Below are 19582 nucleotides of genomic sequence, written 5' to 3'. Positions count from 1 at the left end.
TTGAGAAGGAGCTGGAAATCTTACAGAGCACAGTGAAAGTAATTCAAGATGTGCTTGAAGATGCTGAGGAAAAGCAAATTCACTCTAAGGCTGTGCAAAATTGGCTTCGTAAACTAAAGGTTGTGGCTTACGACGCTGAAGACATACTGGACGATATTGCGACGGAAGCTTTACTATCTATGTTGAAGTACGGAGTTCAACCAAGCAAGAGAAATCAGGTGCGGAAATTCCTCTTCTCTTGTTTCAGTTCTAAGAACCCTGTTTTGTATCGAAGTGACATTGCACATAAGATAAGCGAGATTAGAGCGAGGTTAGATGTGATAGCCAATGAACGTAACTTCCATCTGGAAATAAAGATAGAGAAAAAGAAGAAGAAGAGAGACGTCTCCAAACTAGCTCTTTAGTAAACGAATCTGATGTCATTGGTAGACAAGTCGACAAAGAGAAAATAATAAAATTGTTGGAATCAGATGATGAACTTTCTGTTATTCCCATAGTTGGCATGGGTGGGCTTGAGAAGACTACTCTTGCGCAGTTCGTCTATAACGATAGCAGGGTTGAGAATCATTTAAACTGAGATCATGGGCTTGTGTGTCTGACGATTTTGATGTAATAAGAATAACAAATAAGCTGATTGAATCTGCAACAGGATCCAAATGTGATCTCTCCAACATGGATGTCATGCAGCAGCGTCTCCAAGAGTTACTAAGGATCAAAGATTTTTAATTGTTCTAGATGACATGTGGGATGACAATCAAAATCATTCGGAGAGTCTAAGAGTGCCCCTTGGAGTTGGAGCAAAGGGAAGTAAAATTATTGTAACTACACTAAGTGAAAGGGTTGCAAGGATGATGGGCACAATTCCTTCCCACTCTTTGGAGGGGTTACCAGTTGATGATTGTTGGGGATTGTTTACTCGGAGGGCAAGAATTTCAAATGCCCATCCGGAATTGGAGGAAATTGATAGGCAAATCCTGTGGAAGTGCAATGGCCTGCCTTTGGCAATAAAGACATTGGGAGGCATCTTGTCTTCAAAAAGGAATGTGAGTGAGTGGGAAAGCATCTTGAAAAGCGAAATATGGAAGGATGAAGAAAATGAGATTTTGCCAGCTTTACGATTGAGGTACCACCACTTACCAGCAAATCAAAAGCAATGTTTTGCCTACTGTTCCATATTTCCGAAAGATCATGAGTTTCAAAAGGTTGTGTTGGTTCAACAATGGATGGCTGTGGGCTTCATTCAGCCCAAAGGAATCACACTCCTAGAAGAGATAGGTGCGGACTTATTTGATGATTTATCGTTAAAGTTTTCTTTCAATATTCGCATCAATTTGGTGAGACTTCAATATACAAGATGCATGATCTAGCAGAATCCATCTCAGGTGATGAATGTCTTAGAATGGAACATGATATGTCACGAACCATCCCTAAAATGGCCCGTTATATATCATGGATAAAAGAGGATTTAATATCTTTGGAGGACTTATACAAATTTAAAAGCTTACGCACTTTTCTATTGAACACTCAATTTTCCTTCAAGACACCAATCATCAATGATCCATTCACGGAGTTGAGATTCTTGCCTGTGTTGGATTTGAGTTGGACTGCAATAAAAAAGTTTCCAGATTCGATTGGCCAATTGAAACACCTACGCCACCTTGACCTCTCTTACACGCACATCGATAGGCTGCCTGAATCAGTAACTAGTCTCTGTAATCTGCAAACGCTAAATCTGGTGTGTTGTTTAAAACTTGAAGAGTTACCCAAAGGCATCACGAATCTGATTAATCTACGACATCTTGATTCAGATCAGAACTTGTGGTACTCAATTTCTTTGCCATGAATTGGAAAATTAACTTCTCTCCAAACATGGTCGAAATTCACGTTGTGTAAAGAGAGTGGATGTCGGATAGTAGAGTTGAAGAACATGAGGAACCTTAAAAGAGAAATTCACATTTCAGGTCTTGATGATGTGGTAAACACGGAGGAGGCAAAGGAAGCCAATTTGAGAGATAAAAAACAACTTAAGGAGTTGGGGTTGGAATGGAATGGGTATGATGATAATTCAGAAGATGAAATAGTTAATGACGAGAGGGTATTGGAAGGCCTCCAATCCCACACAAACCTCAAAAAATTACTCATAAAATCGTACGGAGGTCTCAGCTTCCCAAGTTGGATCGGGCATCTCTTTAATTTAACAAGCATTACCTTTAGCGATTGTAGAAAATGCGAACATCTCTTGCCTCCTGATGGCCATCTTCCCTATCTTCGTGAGCTTACATTAAGCGAATGCCCAAAGCTGCAGGTGTTTCCCAAAGCCAACCTTCTTCCTGCCCTCACAATGTTGGATATAAGTGATTGTGAAAATTTGAGTGCCCTCCCGATGCTCTCATCTCTTTGTGATTTAAAACTAGGGAGGTGTGGCGAGAATCTATTTGGCTCATTAGCGCCTAACCTCACCTCTCTTTCCATATTGACTATCACAAAATTTAAACGCCTAGGCTTACTACCATGTGGGTTCCTGCTACCCTTAACTGCTCTTCAGAGGTTAAACATAGAATGCTGTGATAAATTGAGGCATTGGCCCAAGTTCTTGTTGCAAGAACTGCCCTCTCTCCAACATTTGAAGATCTATGACTGTTTCAACCTAAAGTCCTTGGAAAATTAAGAGGAGGGGCTTCCCACCACACTCAAAACTCTTCAAATCCATGGTTCTAGGCTCAAGTCCATTCCCACTCGACTGGAAAATCTCACCTCCCTCAAAGAATTGATAATTGAATATTGTCCTCAACTCCATTCCTTGTTTCCTGATAATACAAATAATGACCATGGCCTCCCCATCACACTTCAATATTTTAAGATATCAAGTTGTCCTAAACTGAAGGAACGGTGTAGCGAGGGCGGACAAGATTGGCCGGCAAGGCATAGGTGTGATCTCACTCTTTATTTAAATGTTCTCCACTATTGCATTGTTATAATTGAAATCTCCATAATTTTAAGAAAAATAAAAATAATTGGGCCAAGAAAGATCCTTCCCTATGAAATACACGGTAGCATGGATGAAGCATCTAAGAAAAAAGATGTGGTTTCGATTTCAGGATTAGAATCAGTGCAGGAGGTTAATCAATGGAATTCGGTGGTGTAAGAAGGTTCTAGAATGCATGTGAGATTGAGGAGTGAATGGTCGAACTACACTCAGTTTCTGTTCCTCGACATCCATAACCACCATTGGTAACAATAACAAAATTAAATGTTTATTTTTCATTTCTGTTAACCAAAATTTCAGAATGTCTGTATGATTCCTGTTTTTTAGTGATATTCCTCGAGTCTTCAATACATTCAGCCCACTCCAACAATAGCAACCATTTCAATTTTTTATGGGTATGCTTAGTTTTCTTTTCATATTTTAATGTTAAAAATGCACGACATTTCTTTTTTATTTATTTTTAAATGGTCTGCATTTCTGTTCTTATAAATTGCATTTGCCTTCCAACTTTATTGAGACAATATTTTTATGGGTTTTGTGTTGTTATCATGGTTTTGTTCGATTGCTTGCCTATGTTTGGAGATTTCATTTCCTCTTTTTCCCTCTATTTGGCTTCTTGTATCCACTCTTTTATTTATTCATCACTGCTTTTGGTATAATTTTGATGGGTTTGTGTCCTTTCTTTCTTGAATGATTTGTTTTATATATTTGTTTTTTCTGAGCTCATTTCTTTTTCCTTTTCTAATAGATTGTGGCATCAATTCCTCACAGCCATTTTCTCTTAGGCTTTGTTGCAGACATGCTAAAAAGAAAGTACCTATGAGAAACCAGTGGTATGAGAAATGCAATCATTTTGAGAATGTTTTGAATCATTCTGGCACCATGATGATGATTCCGGGTGTTGATTAAACTGTTTAATCAGATTTCAACTCTAAAGCTTCAGCGACTGCCTCAGTGGAAAGCAAAAGAAAGAAACTCTTTGGTCATGGGAAAGCGATCATAGCAAAGAGCATTTCAGGTTGCCTTTCATTAATTTTCATGGTGTTGGACGTGTTTCAGATTGAAAAAGTTTCACCAGAAGGACATACAACATCCCGAATCTATCTGTAAATTATATTGAAAACAACAGGATTTGGTGGAATCTCAGGTAGCTTGGGGGTGAGATGAAATTTACCTGTGACAGAATTTTTTTATTTTTATTTTTGGAATGATTACCTGTCACTGATATCAACCATTTTAAGTTAGTTGAAGGACGTATATGCATGGCTTTTCTTGGTTGCTATTACCTTTGGTATTCTGTAGCCTTTCGAGTTAACATGGGTGGTGAAATGCTTGGTTTTTCATTTTTTTTTAATTTATTTAGGTCTCGCGAGTGTGAAGCTAAGGCTTATGAGTGAGAAAATAACAGGACAAATCTGCCTAGTTTGTCGTCAGCATTCTTTCCAGAATTGATATTTTCCCCTTTATTTCTCTGTGTTTTGTAGTTTTGGATCTTACTATGGAATATGAAGATATGTAAAAGAAAACAAAAAAAATTAGCAATGATATGTAAAAGAATGGATTGGAGTCAAAACTCAAATTTCTCTATATTAAGTTCTAAATCTGTTAGTTTCCAATTCCTCTAGATGATGCGGTGAATATGTTACTTTATCATTACTGCTTGTTCTTCTAAACTATCAGTAATTTTCGATGACTCCAATCCATTCTTTCCAGTTATTACTTTTCACTTGAAGATGGCATTCTTTTGCAGGGATGATTACTAGATCAATCAATCATGGAATTTTACAATTGGTGAAAAAGCAAAGAACATCGGAAGTCTAAAGTTTCCAATAGTTACAATTTTAGGTCTGATCTTTATGTTTGTTTTCTTGGTCTGATAATTCTGCCTTGGATTATATGAATATTATAAATGATCTCATAGGAGATTTTGTTTGTTATAAATTTGGAACTTCTGTGTAGAACTGAAGGACCTTTTCAATCAGTTAGGTCCTGTCCGTTTGAGATTCTGACAATCGATTGTGAGCCCAAAACGATTATTGGACTCATAAGTAAACGTTATTTATGAGTCCAATAATCGATTTGGGGCTCATAATCGGTTGTTACAATCTCAAACGAACAGGGCCTAAGGCATTAGGTAAAATCTATGGTATTGCTCGTGATTGAGTTTGTATTTTTTCTATTTATGAGTCCAATAATCGGCTTGGGGCTCACAATCGGTTGTTACAATCTCGAACGAGGAGTGCCTAAGGCATTCGGTAAAGGCTATGGTATTTTTCGTGATTGAGTTTGTGTTCTTTCTTTCAAAGATTAATTTACTCTACTACTTTGAATTGAAAGTGATGTTTTGTCATAAACCTTGTGCAGGAGAATATGGAGAGCAAGACAATTCAGTTGTTCGGTTTCTCTTGTATTAATGCGACAGAGCAGCAGGGATTAAGGATTTTCTGGAAGTCCATACATGGGAGGGAATTGTTTATGCAATCAAGGTTAGACAGCCCAAGAGTATAGACCTCGGATCAAGAGCACTGAAAATATTTCCCTTTAGGCTAAGAACTTGGTTACATTATCTGTTTCAAGACCAGGAATTTTTATCGGTCTGCTGAAATCTGTTTAAGGCCCCGACTGAGGAGGTCTGGACAAGCAATACAAATGTGGAAAACCCAACAATGTACAAAGAAAAAGAGGACGACAGAAGGTCGGGGGGGGGGGGGGGGGGGGGGGGGGGGTGGGGTGGGGGGTGGGGGGGGTGTAGAAAGTTGAATATCTCCAAACTATCTCGTTTGACCCCACCCTTGGCTAGTCGATCCGCCTCTCACTATTAGCTAACCTCCTAACATGTTGAACTCTGATTTAAGCCCCTGCAATCTGATCGTGTATCTCGTCAAAGACCTCTGCGAACCTCCAAGGAGGGGATGTGATCTGACCAATCATCTAATAACATTGAGAGAATCTCCCTCGACCATGAGATGATCAAATCAGTTATTTTCGTTGACAGAAGGATCATAGTTGTTTTATTGTCTCTTACACTTTCTAGGTGATGCCTTCGCTTCATCATCCTTCTCGCCGCCAGCTGAAAGTGCTCCGGTGACACATATTTTGAATTGACTATACTTTGTTATTTGAATGGTGATTTTATTAATTGAATGGTGATTTTAATAATGAACTGATGATGATAGAAAATTTCAACAAAATACGTCTTCAGTTTATACTAAATTATGTTGCAAAATACCTCAGGTCTTTTTTTTTTATCAGTAAAATACCTCAGTTCTACATGCAACACACGTGCATTTTTACTAGTGGGTTAATAACATCAAAGATCTAGTGACGTGTTGTCGCGTAATTTGTATAATTATTTATATATAATACGTACACCACATTTCACATGCAATCCTAAATACTATCTATAAAGGCAAAATCGTGGGTTTTTTTCTTCCACCCTTTCCTTTTATTTCCAGTCGTGTCCCACAGCCCAGGGCTTTTCTGTTCCCATCTTTTGGACTGGTCTTCCCACTGCACCTACTTTATTGGTGTCATTTTCGGCATTTCCTTGGACGGCCAAAAAAAATGCAATGTGTTTCCTGCCTTCATTTCTCTTACGCTAAATACTCTTCATGGTCATTTCCACGGCAATGATCAGTTTAGATACATCAACAGCTGTTTGAAATACATGCGTCGTATCATTCACCAATTCAGTGATGTATATACTCTTCATGGTCATGGGCATGGCCATGATCATTATATATACATGGACAGCTGTTTGAAAATACAGCCCATACACACTTCATGGCCATGGCATGACTATGATCATTTTACCTACATGGACAGCTGTTTGAAATACAGACGTCATGTCATACATCAATTCAGTCATGTACGTGTTATGAAAAATACACAATTTCCTAAAATCCTAAAATATACCTACGTTAAGATAATAAAATGCCATCATCCCAATAGGGTTTGTTATTGTGAGCTATGGTTTTCATGGTTGTGATGATCTTAGCAACCTTCAATTGAAATGCCTCTGATCAACTTAAATAATTCTAATATATAATAAATTTTATTGCTTAATCATGTAAAATTTGCAAGTGTGCTACACCCTTTTGAGTAAAGTTTGACGAGTAAAGTGTAGAGATTAAATTTTTTAAAATGTAAAAATATAAAAGAAACACATTTTTAAATGGCTATGAAAACCTATTTACATTTCTGCTCAAGTAAAGTTTTAATTTTTTAAGCAAATTCAATAGGTTTTAATAAGCACGCAGTCCACATTATTCGGGTGATCGAAAACATTCATCTATTAGACCTTGTTTATGTGATCAAAACCATTCATTTCTTGGACCTGCTCTTAGATAGGGTGCGGCCAGAATGTCTACTTCATAGGATGGTCCTAACCCTCCGATTGTTGGATTTTAAAAACCTCCACTGACATTACTGAAGGATGTTTAGAATACAAGTGTGGAACACTTAAAATATATATAAAAAAGTATTCGGGTGATCAGAACAATTCATTTGTTGGGACTAGACTTAGATAGGGGTTCATTTGTTGGGACTTGACTTAGATAGGGTGTGGCCAGAATGTCTTATTCGTAAGATATATGATCCTAACACTTAAAATGGAAGATGCAAGTGTGAAACACTTAAAATTTATTAAAAAAATTATTCGGATGATCAGAACCATTCATTTGTTTGGCCTTTCATGGAACTGTAAGTGCCCCTGAAGAGCTCATGTTCAATTACTAATAGATTAAGACATGCACCAAAAACTTTAATCATACGTGCATTTTTACTAGTTCATATAAATATAATTAGGTAACACGTACTGATATATTATATTACTAATGCACTTAGGATTTTGGTTTCGATATTCGTTTCAATTTCGGTATAGTTCCAGTGGGGATGGAAACAAAAACATTTCGGTCGTTTCTTGTCGGTTTCGGTGGAAATATAAAACCATGTTTATGCGCAGATTTGCTATTTTTTTTTTTTCTTTCTGTTTCAAATATTTGCACCATGCTTGAATTGATTTGTCTTTATGGGGTGCTTCAGTAGTTATAGAACCATCATCTTGCACTTTATTGGATTAGATTAACGTCTATTGATGTTTAAATTCAGAAGTTATATATTTCAATAAATGTTCTAATTGTGAATGTCTGATGCGTTTGCTTAAATTGTTTGTAATCGTATGCATACTGCTCCAATTGAACTAAACCCCTTTAACACTCCTAAAAGTTCAATGGATCTGATTGTGAATCCTAGGTGTTCATTAAACGGTTAAAACACAGATTGCAATTTCTAAGTTCTATGAATTTTGTGATTTTTTTTTAAGATGGAGGGGGGGGGGGGGGGCAAGTATGCCCTAACTTGAGCCTAGGATATACTTTAGTAATGATTGCCTTTCTTCTCCAGCACCATAAAAACAAAATGTTCTCAATGCACCATGTCTTCTCATTCTCAATGGGTCGATTGCACATATTACAAAAAAATGGGAATCAATACAAGTATAATATAGATTGAAAAAAAAATCATAAGCATGTTCTGCCCATGGTTTTAAATTTCAACTGAAATCCGAAATTTTGGGTTTCGGTGGAGATCGAAACCGAAATCATAAATAGTCGAAACTGTGATTTATTTCGACCGAAATTTCGAAATTTCAGTTCAAATTTCGTTTACTCCGAAATTTTAGGGATTTCACCCAAAAATCTTGAAGTCAGTTAATTACGTAATATTTTCCCAAAATTTCGGCCGAAATTTTGGCTGAAATTTCAAGTGCCATGAGAGATAGTACTAGACTAATAGATAACTCTTTAGGATTTAGAAAATATGATGTAGGTACATACATTTATAATCTTAATTCCACTCCTTTATAATTCCAATCTTATTTTTGTTTCTAATTCTACTCATATTCTAAACAATGGTTCCATCATTGGTTTCTACCTGGACATTGGCTCCCCATGAAAGTGGAAGTACTTTGTGGAAGTTTACTAGAGTCCATGGAGATCTTGTAAAAATACAAGGATGCTTAAGGAAGTCCATGCAAACAATGGAAACTTGAGATGGAATGTCGAGAAATGCTAGAATAAGCCCAAATGCACACTTAGAAACCATGTGTTGTGCAGAGGGAGAGATGGTAGACCATCTTTTCATTCACGAGAGCTTCATGAGGAAGATATGGTTCTTCTTTCTTGATTTATTTGGAATCGATCATATGGTGGAGACTCGAGTCCCCATTGCTGGTTTGGAAGGAGAGATATAGAAGTATCTTCAAGAGACCCAGCAGAGGAGACCGTAGTATTAGAAAAAGATTGTATCTTGTGTGATGACTATGAGAAATCATTCTTCTGAAGTTCGGAGGCTATTTGATTGTTAGAGTATGCAGCGGCCACAAGATCGATAACAAAAGCAGAAAGTAAAAGAATAATTAAAGCCACAGACAAGAACACAGAGATTTTACGTGGTTCGGCAATATGCCTACTCCACGGGGCAGCAATGGAGACTTCTTCTTCACTAATCAGAGAGAAAATTACAGAGTACACACTCACCCTCTCAAATAGAAAACAACTCAAGAACAACCCTTTACAAGAGAAGAACCCGCCCCTTTGAAGAGAAAACTGTTCTACCTCTCTCACACAAGGATTTCTCACTATTTGCTCTCTCACAAAGTATTTAGCCAATAGCTTATTTTTAGAGTTATTGTATACGTGGGTTTTCAAACCTAGAAAAACTAGGCTTCACATCCTACGTGTGGCCTGCTCTCACTATTTTACAAACCGTAATAGATAGGCACAAAGGAAGAGAGTCGATGGAGAGTTGTTTCCGTTTAGGAAACTAACTCCTCAACAATAGCCGTTCTCAACATTCTCCCACTTGAAGCCTAGTTTCTTCTAGAGTGTAAAAAACGCTCCCACTGAATCGCTGCCCAACGTCACCATTCATCAAGTGACAACAAGCGCGAGAGAAGTTCTGCACCACACAAACTTCTCTCTAATGACGGACTTCGTCAATATATCAGCAACATTGTCATTGGTGTGAATCTTTTGCATTGAGACATTTCCATCTTCCACAACGTCACGAACAAAGTGATATTGAACATCAATGTGCTTGGTAAGAGCGTGATAAACAGGATTTCTTGCCAAATGCAATGCGCTCTGACTGTCACAATGAATTGTCACCTTCTTTAACTTGACCTTAAGATCTTCAAGTAACCTCCTCAGCCATATAGCTTCTTTACATGCATGCGTAGCTGCCATATATTCAGCTTCTGTCGTAGACAAAGCAACTATAGACTGCAACCTTGACATCCAACCAACCGCACCATTGGCTAAAGAAAACACGTAACCCGTGGTCGACCTTCTTCTATCAATGTCCCCTGCATAATCAGCATCTACATAACCAACCAAATCCAAACTTTGGCCACTATAACAAATAGAAGCCTCAGAAGTACCCTTCAAGTAGCGAAGGATCCTCTTCACAGCAGTCCAATGATCTCTCCCCGGATTTGCCATATACTTACTAATTGCTCCCACTACTTGCGCAATGTCTGGTCTGGTGCAAACCATGGCAAACATAAGACTCCCTACTGCAGATGCATTTGGTACTCGAGACATTTCTTCCTTCTCCGCTTCGGTGCCAGGACACTGCTTAGAAGATAATCTGCAACCAATAGGAATTGGAGTACTCACTGGTTTGACGTTCTGCATGTGGCACAGAACCCTTTCAACATAACTCTTCTGAGTTATCCAGAGTTCCCTATTCTTTCTGTCTCTAAGTACTGTCATACCAAGTATCTGATTTACTGCCCCCAAGTCCTTCGTATCAAACTCCCTGGCCAACTGAGCTTTCAAAGTCACAACATTAGCTTTACTGGTTCCTGCAACTAACATGTCATCGATATAAAGTAACAAGATAATGAAACCACCATTATCCAACATACGAATATCAGCACCATGGTCAGCTTCACATATAACAAATCCGAAGCTCAAAATAAAGGAGTCAAATCGCTTATACCAACACCTCGGCACCTGTTTTAAACCGTGTAGCGATTTGGTCAGCCGGATTCTTTTTACTTTCTTCAACAAAGCCTTCGGGTTGAGTCATATAAATTTCTTCATTAAGATTTTAATGCAAAAAGGTTGTTTTAACATCTAACTGCTCTAATTCCAAATCAAGCACTGCCGCCATCCTCAAAACAATACGAATAGTAGTGAAACGAACAACTGGAGAAAAGATTTTGTTGAAGTCAATACCTGATTTCTGAGCATACCCTTTCGCTACTAATCTGGCTTTGTATCTCTCGATGTTCCCATCAGCATCTTTCTTTAACTTGTACACCCATCTGCAACCTATAGCCTTCCTCCCCTTTGGAAGTTTAACTAACTCCCAAGTCTGGTTTTTATGTAGAGCCTCAATTTCCTCTTACATAGATATTCTCCACTAATCTGCATTTACAGACTCACAAGCTTCTTTAAAAGACGAAGGTTCATGCTCCTCTGTAATGCAAGCATAAGTGGTAACATAATCATGTAGCCCTGTAGGAGCTTTGCGGTCTCTTGCAGAACGACCTTGGTCACCTTGAGTTTCAAGTTCTGGTACATCAACATCAACATGCTCATTATCACTATCCTCCTCCTCATCTTCCTCAATGTCTGGTACATTTGGAAGATTGAGAAGATTTTCTAAAGACTCCATATCAAACATCTCTGTTATACCCGAGTTTGGCTGCACTTTTTGCAATGAATCTTCTCTGAAGACAACATCTCGGCTAACAATAATCATGTAGGCAGTAGGATCCCACAACCTGTACCCCTTTGTTCCTGATGCATAGCCAAGAAAAATACACTTTCTGGACCTTACGTCCAGTTTAGTTCTCTGGTCTTTAGGAATCTACACATAAGTATCACAACCAAAAGTACGTAGGAAAGAGTAATTAACAGGTGTTTCAGATCATACCTCTTCAAGAATATTGCAATCACGTGCAGTGCTTGGAGAACGGTTCACCAAATAGCAGGCTGTGCAAACAGCCTCTGCCCAAAAACCATTGCTCTAGCCCAGCTGAACTCAACATACTCCTACCATGATCCATGAGTGTACGGTTCATGCGCTCTGCCACCCCATTTTGCTGTGGAGTACCTGGAACTGTAAACTATCTGTCTATGTCGTGCTCACCACAAAAGTCCTTCAATTCATTATACTCAGTCCCATTATCAGTTCTCAGACACTTAATTTTCTTCCCCTATTGGTTCTCAACCAAAGCCTTGAACTTTTTGAAACAAGAGGAAGTATCACTCTTCCTTTTGAGCATATACACCCACACCTTTCTAGAGAAATCATCAATAAATGAAACAAAATAATTTGCACCTCCAATGGATGCCACAGGAGACTCCCACGTATCAGAATGAATCAAATCCAACACATCTTTAGATTTATATGTAGAAGTGGAAAAACTAGCTCTATGGTGCTTACCAAACAAACAATCCTCACAAAAATCGAAACTTATAGATTTTAAACGAAAAAGTAAATTACGATCAGGGAGTACCTTTAGTCCACGCTCGCTCATGTGACCCAATCGCCGGTGCCATGTCATAACAGACTCAGTCACGGCATTTGCAACAATAGCATCACCAACCACGGTATCCCCAATCAAACGGTACAAGCTTCCCTGTAGCTCTCCCTTTGCAACAATGAGTGCCCCCTTCACAATCTTCAATCGACCATTTTCTCCAGAAAATTTGTAACCATCTTTGTCAAATTTTCCCAATGAAAGCAATTTTTTTCGCAGAATCCTGACATCTCCAACTCCCACTATTTTACATGTGTTATTATCACCCATGTAAACAGTTCCTCCATCACACGACCAGAAAGTATAAAACCACTCCCTGCATGGTGTCATATGGAATGAAGCGCCAGAATCCAAAATCCACTCAGCATAACTAATTTCTGGTGGAAGAACAGACAACACTTCACCATCTTCTGAAGCACTTTCCTTGGCTAAATTTTCATGGGAATTCTTTGAATTAGACTCATAATCATGCGAATTAGATTTGGGCTTATCTTGATTCCCTTTGCGAGATTTACAATTCTTTTGCAGATGACCCTTCTTCTGGCAATTCCAATACCGTAAATTTTTCCGCCGTTTCGATTTGGATCTTGAATTATGTTTTGTATCACCACCTCGCTCCATGGATCTTCCACTTACCATCATTGCATCACCCGAAGAGTCCGCTCCAGATTTTCTGCGACTCTCTTCGGATAGCAATGTAGAAACTACAATCTCCATCTTGAGGTTTTTCATATTACCGAAATTCATAATCAAGCTATCCCACGAACTTGGCAAAGTACATCTTCCTCATCAATTTTAACATCAACAACAGTCAATCTACTAATGAGGGTGTTAAATTCATTAAGGTGTTCTTGCAATGAAGACCCATCTTTCATCCTTAGGTTGTATAATTGTCTATGAAGGAAAATCGTATTTGACATAGATTTCCCTTCGTACAGATTCTTCAATTTGTCCCATAAACCTTTTGCAGTGGTTTCATCGGACACATTGAACAATACCGAATCATCAAGTGCAAGAAGTAAATCGGCCAGTGCTAATTTATTTTTCTTTTGAAAAACTGCATCAGTCATATCAGTAGGCTTTTTTTCAATACTCTCAATCGCGACCGCACAACCCTCTTTGACCAAAACCGCGTTCATCTTCAATTTTCACAACGCGTAATTTGATCCGTTGAATTTCGGCACTTCAAATCTCGTCGAACTTGAACTAGCCATCTCAACCTGAGCAACCACGATCAACAATCAATCTTGTGTGAAGATCTGACAACCTGTATAGCTTTGATACCAGTTCTTAGAGTACGCAGCGGCCACAAGATCGATAACAAAAGCAGAAAGTAAGAGAATAATTAAAGCCACAGACAATAACACACAGATTTTACGTGGTTCGGCAATATGCCTACTCCACGGTGCAGCAACGGAGACTTCTTCTTCACTAATCAAAGAGAAAATTATAGAGTACACACTCACCCTCTCAAATAGAAAACAACTCAAGAACAACCCTTTACAAGAGACGAACCCACCCCTTTGAAGAGAAAATTGTTCTACCTCTCTCTCACACAAGGATTTCTCACTATTTGCTCTCTCACAAAGTATTTAGCCAATAGCTTATTTTTAGAGTTATTGTGTACGTGGGTTTTCAAACCTAGAAAAACTAAGCTTCACATCCTACGTGTGGCCCACTCTCACAGTTTTACAAACCGTAATAGATAGGCACAAAGTAAGAGAGTCGGTGGAGAGTTGTTTCCGTTTAGGAAACTAACTCCTCAACAATAGCCGTTCTCAACATCGATGTCTTCCATCTATTGAATGTGATTCACTTAAGTGCAATATGCTCCAATCACCAGCAGCTAGGAGGCTGCCTCCTGGCCCTATATTAGTTAAGCTGAATTTTTATGGTTCTAGCTTAATCCAAGCTTTGCTGGTAGTGGTGGACTTATTCAAAATGATGAGAGCATTATCAGATGGGCCTGTTTGGTTCTGATAGGTATGACGGATTCTAAAGATGTAGATGTCCTAGCTTTCTTGAGAGGGAGTTGGCTTGTGGATTCCTCGCTCCTTAATTCCCTAGTGGTGTAAGGGCACTCGCTCACTTCATATAATGGGTGAATGTAGGGTCGAGGTATCATTGGATATTTTTTTATGCCGGAGGAGATTGTTGATATCACCTACTAAAACCCACCCAAACTTAACCTCGATTCAAGAAATCATAAAAAATTCCCTATAGATAGAAAATGTAAATACCCGAATTACCCTCCCTCTAAAACCCACCCAATCGGTGTAGCATACAAGGAATTGAATGCTCCATTGCTTGGCATTCATACTGGCCATGGCAAGCACAAGGATGCACATCCTGACTCTTGTCCACTATTTGTATTTATGCAGTTTTGATGCTTTACATGTGAACTCTGGAGCAATTTGCATGTATAAAATCAGGTATGCACATCCCGACTCATGTCCACTCTTTATATTTATGCACTTCTTTCAATGGATAGGTAATTTCTTGTAATTTTTATTTTTTGGAATGATAGAAAAATATTATATGAAATGAATCCTATAGAAAATTAGCCGACCCTGACTAGTTTGGGACAAAGGCTTTGTTGAGTCGAGTTGAGATACAGAAATATTATCAGAGAAGAGAACATCTTTTGATTAGTGTCAGTTCATGTGTTATAGCATAAAACATTTTCTCCGATTGATTCAGACACTTATAGTACTTGATCATGGTTTAGACCATTTCATATTTTCTTTGTTGAATACAACCTGATTCTGTTGCATGCCACTAATTCAGTGTCTCGAGAATGTTGACCCTAAGACTATGAAGTATAAAGAGAAGCTGAATCCCTGTGTGATTTCATTCTATATCAAGTTCAGGAAATAGTTATAGTGAAGTGTTATTTGCATATTATATGGCTTTGTTCCATCAAAACATCATTCTGTTATGGTTTATATATTTTTTCAGGCATATTTAGCTAATGGAGTTCCTCAGAATCACATGAAAATTGCATCCTTTAGGACCTTTGGTCAAAAGGTAATCAATTTGTTAATTTTACGTTCACGTATATTTTCCTAGTTTTATTATTGATTAAGTGCAGTTCCTCTAATTTTTCATTTCAACATGCTCTTCAGCAGGCTGTATACAACGTGGGTGGATATTTCATAAATGCTTTTGTAATACAAAGCTAAATTTTAGGATGTTGTTTCCATCGTCCTGCTACGGTATGGTTCTTATATTAGATCCACTTTTGGAAAAAATATTATATTTGGGGCCCTTTTTTAGCACTTCTGATTAGCTGTCGATGGGCAGTTCAATTCATCACTTATTATCTTGTAAATATACTAGTAGTTGATGTTTTCTTTTGGATATGAAGTGCTTTTCTTTCCTTCAGGTTGTGCATGTACACACATTCATGCACTTCCTAAGATAATTATCATATTACCAGTATATCAGAACTCCAAAAGTGAGAAATTTCATTTTAACTCTTAAATATTTCGGATACAACATAGTGTTATTGGCTTATTCTACAACATTTTATAATATTCCCAGTGATGCTTTTTTTTTCCTAGGGTATCCGCCTGCGTAGATGCTTACCAAAGGGATCTTTGACAACTTTTTAATGAGAAAAGCTCTAAGATCATGCCAGACCATATCGAGCATTAACCATTGTCCTTCTCAAATGATATGGCGGGATTGGCACCATTAGACAATCTAGCTTCACTTATATAACATTCTACTACTTCTGCATTGATGTTTTAATTTGACCCGTCGGCGGTAAATGACCAGTGTATCTGTTTCCTTCTAGCTTGCAGTCATCAAGGACTTGAGCTACTGGAAGGACCATGTGGATGCCATTGATGGTGAGAAGCATGTGTTCAAATACTGTGGTTGATGGTGCTCTTGAAAGAAAGTGAAGACTACTTCATTTGAGCTCAAATTGAAGCTTGCCCTGGTGGGGGGAGTTTATGCAAGTTCAGTGGGGAGTATGAAACTTTTGAGAGAATCCTACCAACTGAAACTACCGAGATAATGGGGAGTATTGGTTGGGATGTCGAAGGCAATTGAAGACTAACTTGTTTCAAAACCTAATTTGTATGCCTAGCTTTGGCTTCTTGTAAGAATGATGCTGCTGTATTTTTCATATATTACGCTAGTGATAGATTTTAGTAAGGCATGTCTTGATGATCTTCTATGTATTAATTTCCTTGTCTTTGTAACGTGTTCAATGTTCAAATAAGAACTTAGTTTTGCGTGTTTATTTTGATTGGAGAAAGTGAGATTTATTGCAAAAGAACATATTTCATATTCATAATATCCTAACAAAAAGTATATAAAATATGCTATGATACAATTCCTCATTAAACATTAAAAACTAAAATCAGTGGTTTTGGAATCCAAGGTTGCATCCAAAGTTCACGATGAAAAAAGATTCTGAAGTTTCAAAATTAGGGGTGCAACCCGGGTCGGGTTGGAAGGATTCCGAAGTTTCAAAATTAGGGGTGCAACCCGGGTCGGGTTGGAAGGATTCCGAAGTTTCAAAATTAGGGGTGCAACTCCAGTCGGGTTGGGTCAGGTGGAGGCCAACCCGTACCCGACCCTAGGAACCATTTACGCAACCTGACCCCGACCTGACCCGAGTTCCAAGTCGATGAGGTTCAACCTGACCTGAGTTCAACCCGACTCAAACCAAGTTTTTAAGCTTACTAAAAAAACAAATGATAAAAAATGTCCGGTTTCAGTCGGGTCAGGTTGCCCAAGCCCTCAACCCAAACCCAACTCAAACTCATCCTGGGCTGGGAAAACTCAACCCGAACCCGACCTGAAGGATACCCAACCCGGCCCAACTTTTTTCAGGTTGAAGCCGACCCAAGTTGCACCCGTATTTAAGATGCATTAGTCATTATAATTCTCAACTAAATTTAGTAAATGATAATTAAAGAAATTCAACATTAAATACCAAAATGTAGTTTAAAACGGAGTTTTGCTAACTATGCTTTCACTCCATATCAGCCATCTTCCCCCCAAGTCATTTTCCTCATGCCACTAAACTGCAGCAATCTAACGTCTGGAGTTCTGTCTTTTAGCCTAAAAGCACTACTTTCCAATGGATTCCACTATGAAGTACAGCAACTGAACAGTGAGAATTGGAGAAGTAGAAAAAACATATCCTAATCCTTATCGTCCACATTGAGTCGGTCGCCAAAATTTGACTATTTCTCATTATATTAAGAATTACAAGAAACATGATCCGCATATCGTGTGATTCGAATCAAATACTCCGATTAGTCAAATACTCAAATTTTCCTGCCTCACTCACCTTGTAGAAGGAAAGGATTAGTCGAATTTAGTTGGATTTATAGTGGTTAACCTTATGCCACAAATGGCCCCATATGTGTATGTTGGTATAAGCCAAACAAGCTCATCTCTTATAACATTTTTCAAATAAGATTTATAAACTATGTAATTGGGAAACCCACAATATTAAGAATTGGAGAAAACCTACCCTAGCTACAAAAAACTATCCTTATCTTCCACGCCTAATTCCCATATGGTGTGATAGGAATCCCAATATTTTAAGCATTAAGAGAACCTATCTTCCACAAATCCTCATATAGTGCGAAGGGATTCCCAGTATATTTAAAATTAGAAAAAATCTGTCCTAAGTCCTAACCTAGAAAACCTAAATTTTCATATGCTGGGCAACAATTTTTGGGTCCTACAAGAAGGCAAAGTGGTGATGCATGTAAAATCAAGATCATGAATCTTGTACAACATTAGCCCATCCTAAACGGACAACTCATGGTTAAGATAAAGGATTACAAAAATTAATAGTTTAGCTGTACTTAGCTGAACCCCAAGGGGCCGTTTGCGGATTTTAGAATCTTGGATTTCCTCAAAATTGTCGATTTGATTGAGAGAAGAAAGTGACCAACCGTCATTTTCTGATTCCTCGCCCTTATTTCCGATAGCAAGAGAACAGGAGATCGTCCCATGTTTCCAGGATTTAGAAATCTCAGGATGGGGGAGAGATTTCTAAAACTTAGATTTCTTACGTAAAATCCAAGAAACGATGTCAGTACAGCATACAGGCTTGATCGTGAACCCTCTTTGACCCTGTTTTCAAACTAAAACCTGGATTCTAAAATCCGCATATCCAAACGGCCCTCAAATGAAGCTTGATGGATAAAGAGACTTGGATTATCCAATAAAGGTGTTCTCAACTGGCATTTGGTTAGACTAATAGATGGATCCACACATAACAAGCACGAAATTGAGAACAAGGAAAACAAAAGAGAAGGACACGTTTGGCTACCACGAATTTATTTTCATGATAAATTAGCTTCTTCATGTGGTGAGGGAGGCTGGGAATGGGACTCGGCGAGGAGAGGGCAAGAAAAGCCTGAAAAATCAGGAAACAAAAATCTCCACTCCAAATGTAATGGACTAACCACTCTCACAACACTTTGAGGCACTATTTAATCATGAAAAAACAAAATCCTGGCTGCTAGATAGCTAAAATCATTACACCCGAAACAGAAAAAAAAAAACGAAAAGATAGAAAGACTTGCGATTGAATTAAGAAGCAGCCAAAATGACGATAATAAAATAGTAGAAATTGTGTTTGTTATAAATCTCTCGAATGAATTGGGAGACCTTGTTTTTTACAAGAATATTTGTTACAAGAGATTTTCTAGGGACTTTAGCAGAAGGGCATTTCGCGGCTGGCTGTTGCAGGAGAGAGCAGCTACACAGGCTCAATTTTCACGAGATTTTGTCTTATTTGGTGTGTCGTCTGCAGGCCAACTAATCCATCTAATTTAAACTACTAATCTACTAAACAACTTCATTTAATTCATGTAAGGTTCTGTTTTCATGTAAGAGCCAGTCACAAAATGCCCTTATGTGAAAGTCCCTAATAGATAGACATAATTTAAGAAGTTTCAACAACTCTTTGAAATTCAATAATCAAACAAAAGCTAAATCATCCCTCTCTCTCCATTACTTCATTGCAAGAAGTTGAAGCTGATACCTCTTGCCTCTATAGTGCT

Source organism: Tasmannia lanceolata, unplaced genomic scaffold, assembly GCF_043159265.1.
Source record: "Tasmannia lanceolata isolate RefF3 unplaced genomic scaffold, GAP_Taslan_0.1 ptg000006l, whole genome shotgun sequence".
NCBI lineage: Eukaryota > Viridiplantae > Streptophyta > Magnoliopsida > Canellales > Winteraceae > Tasmannia > Tasmannia lanceolata.
This window is presented reverse-complemented; position numbering follows the sequence as displayed.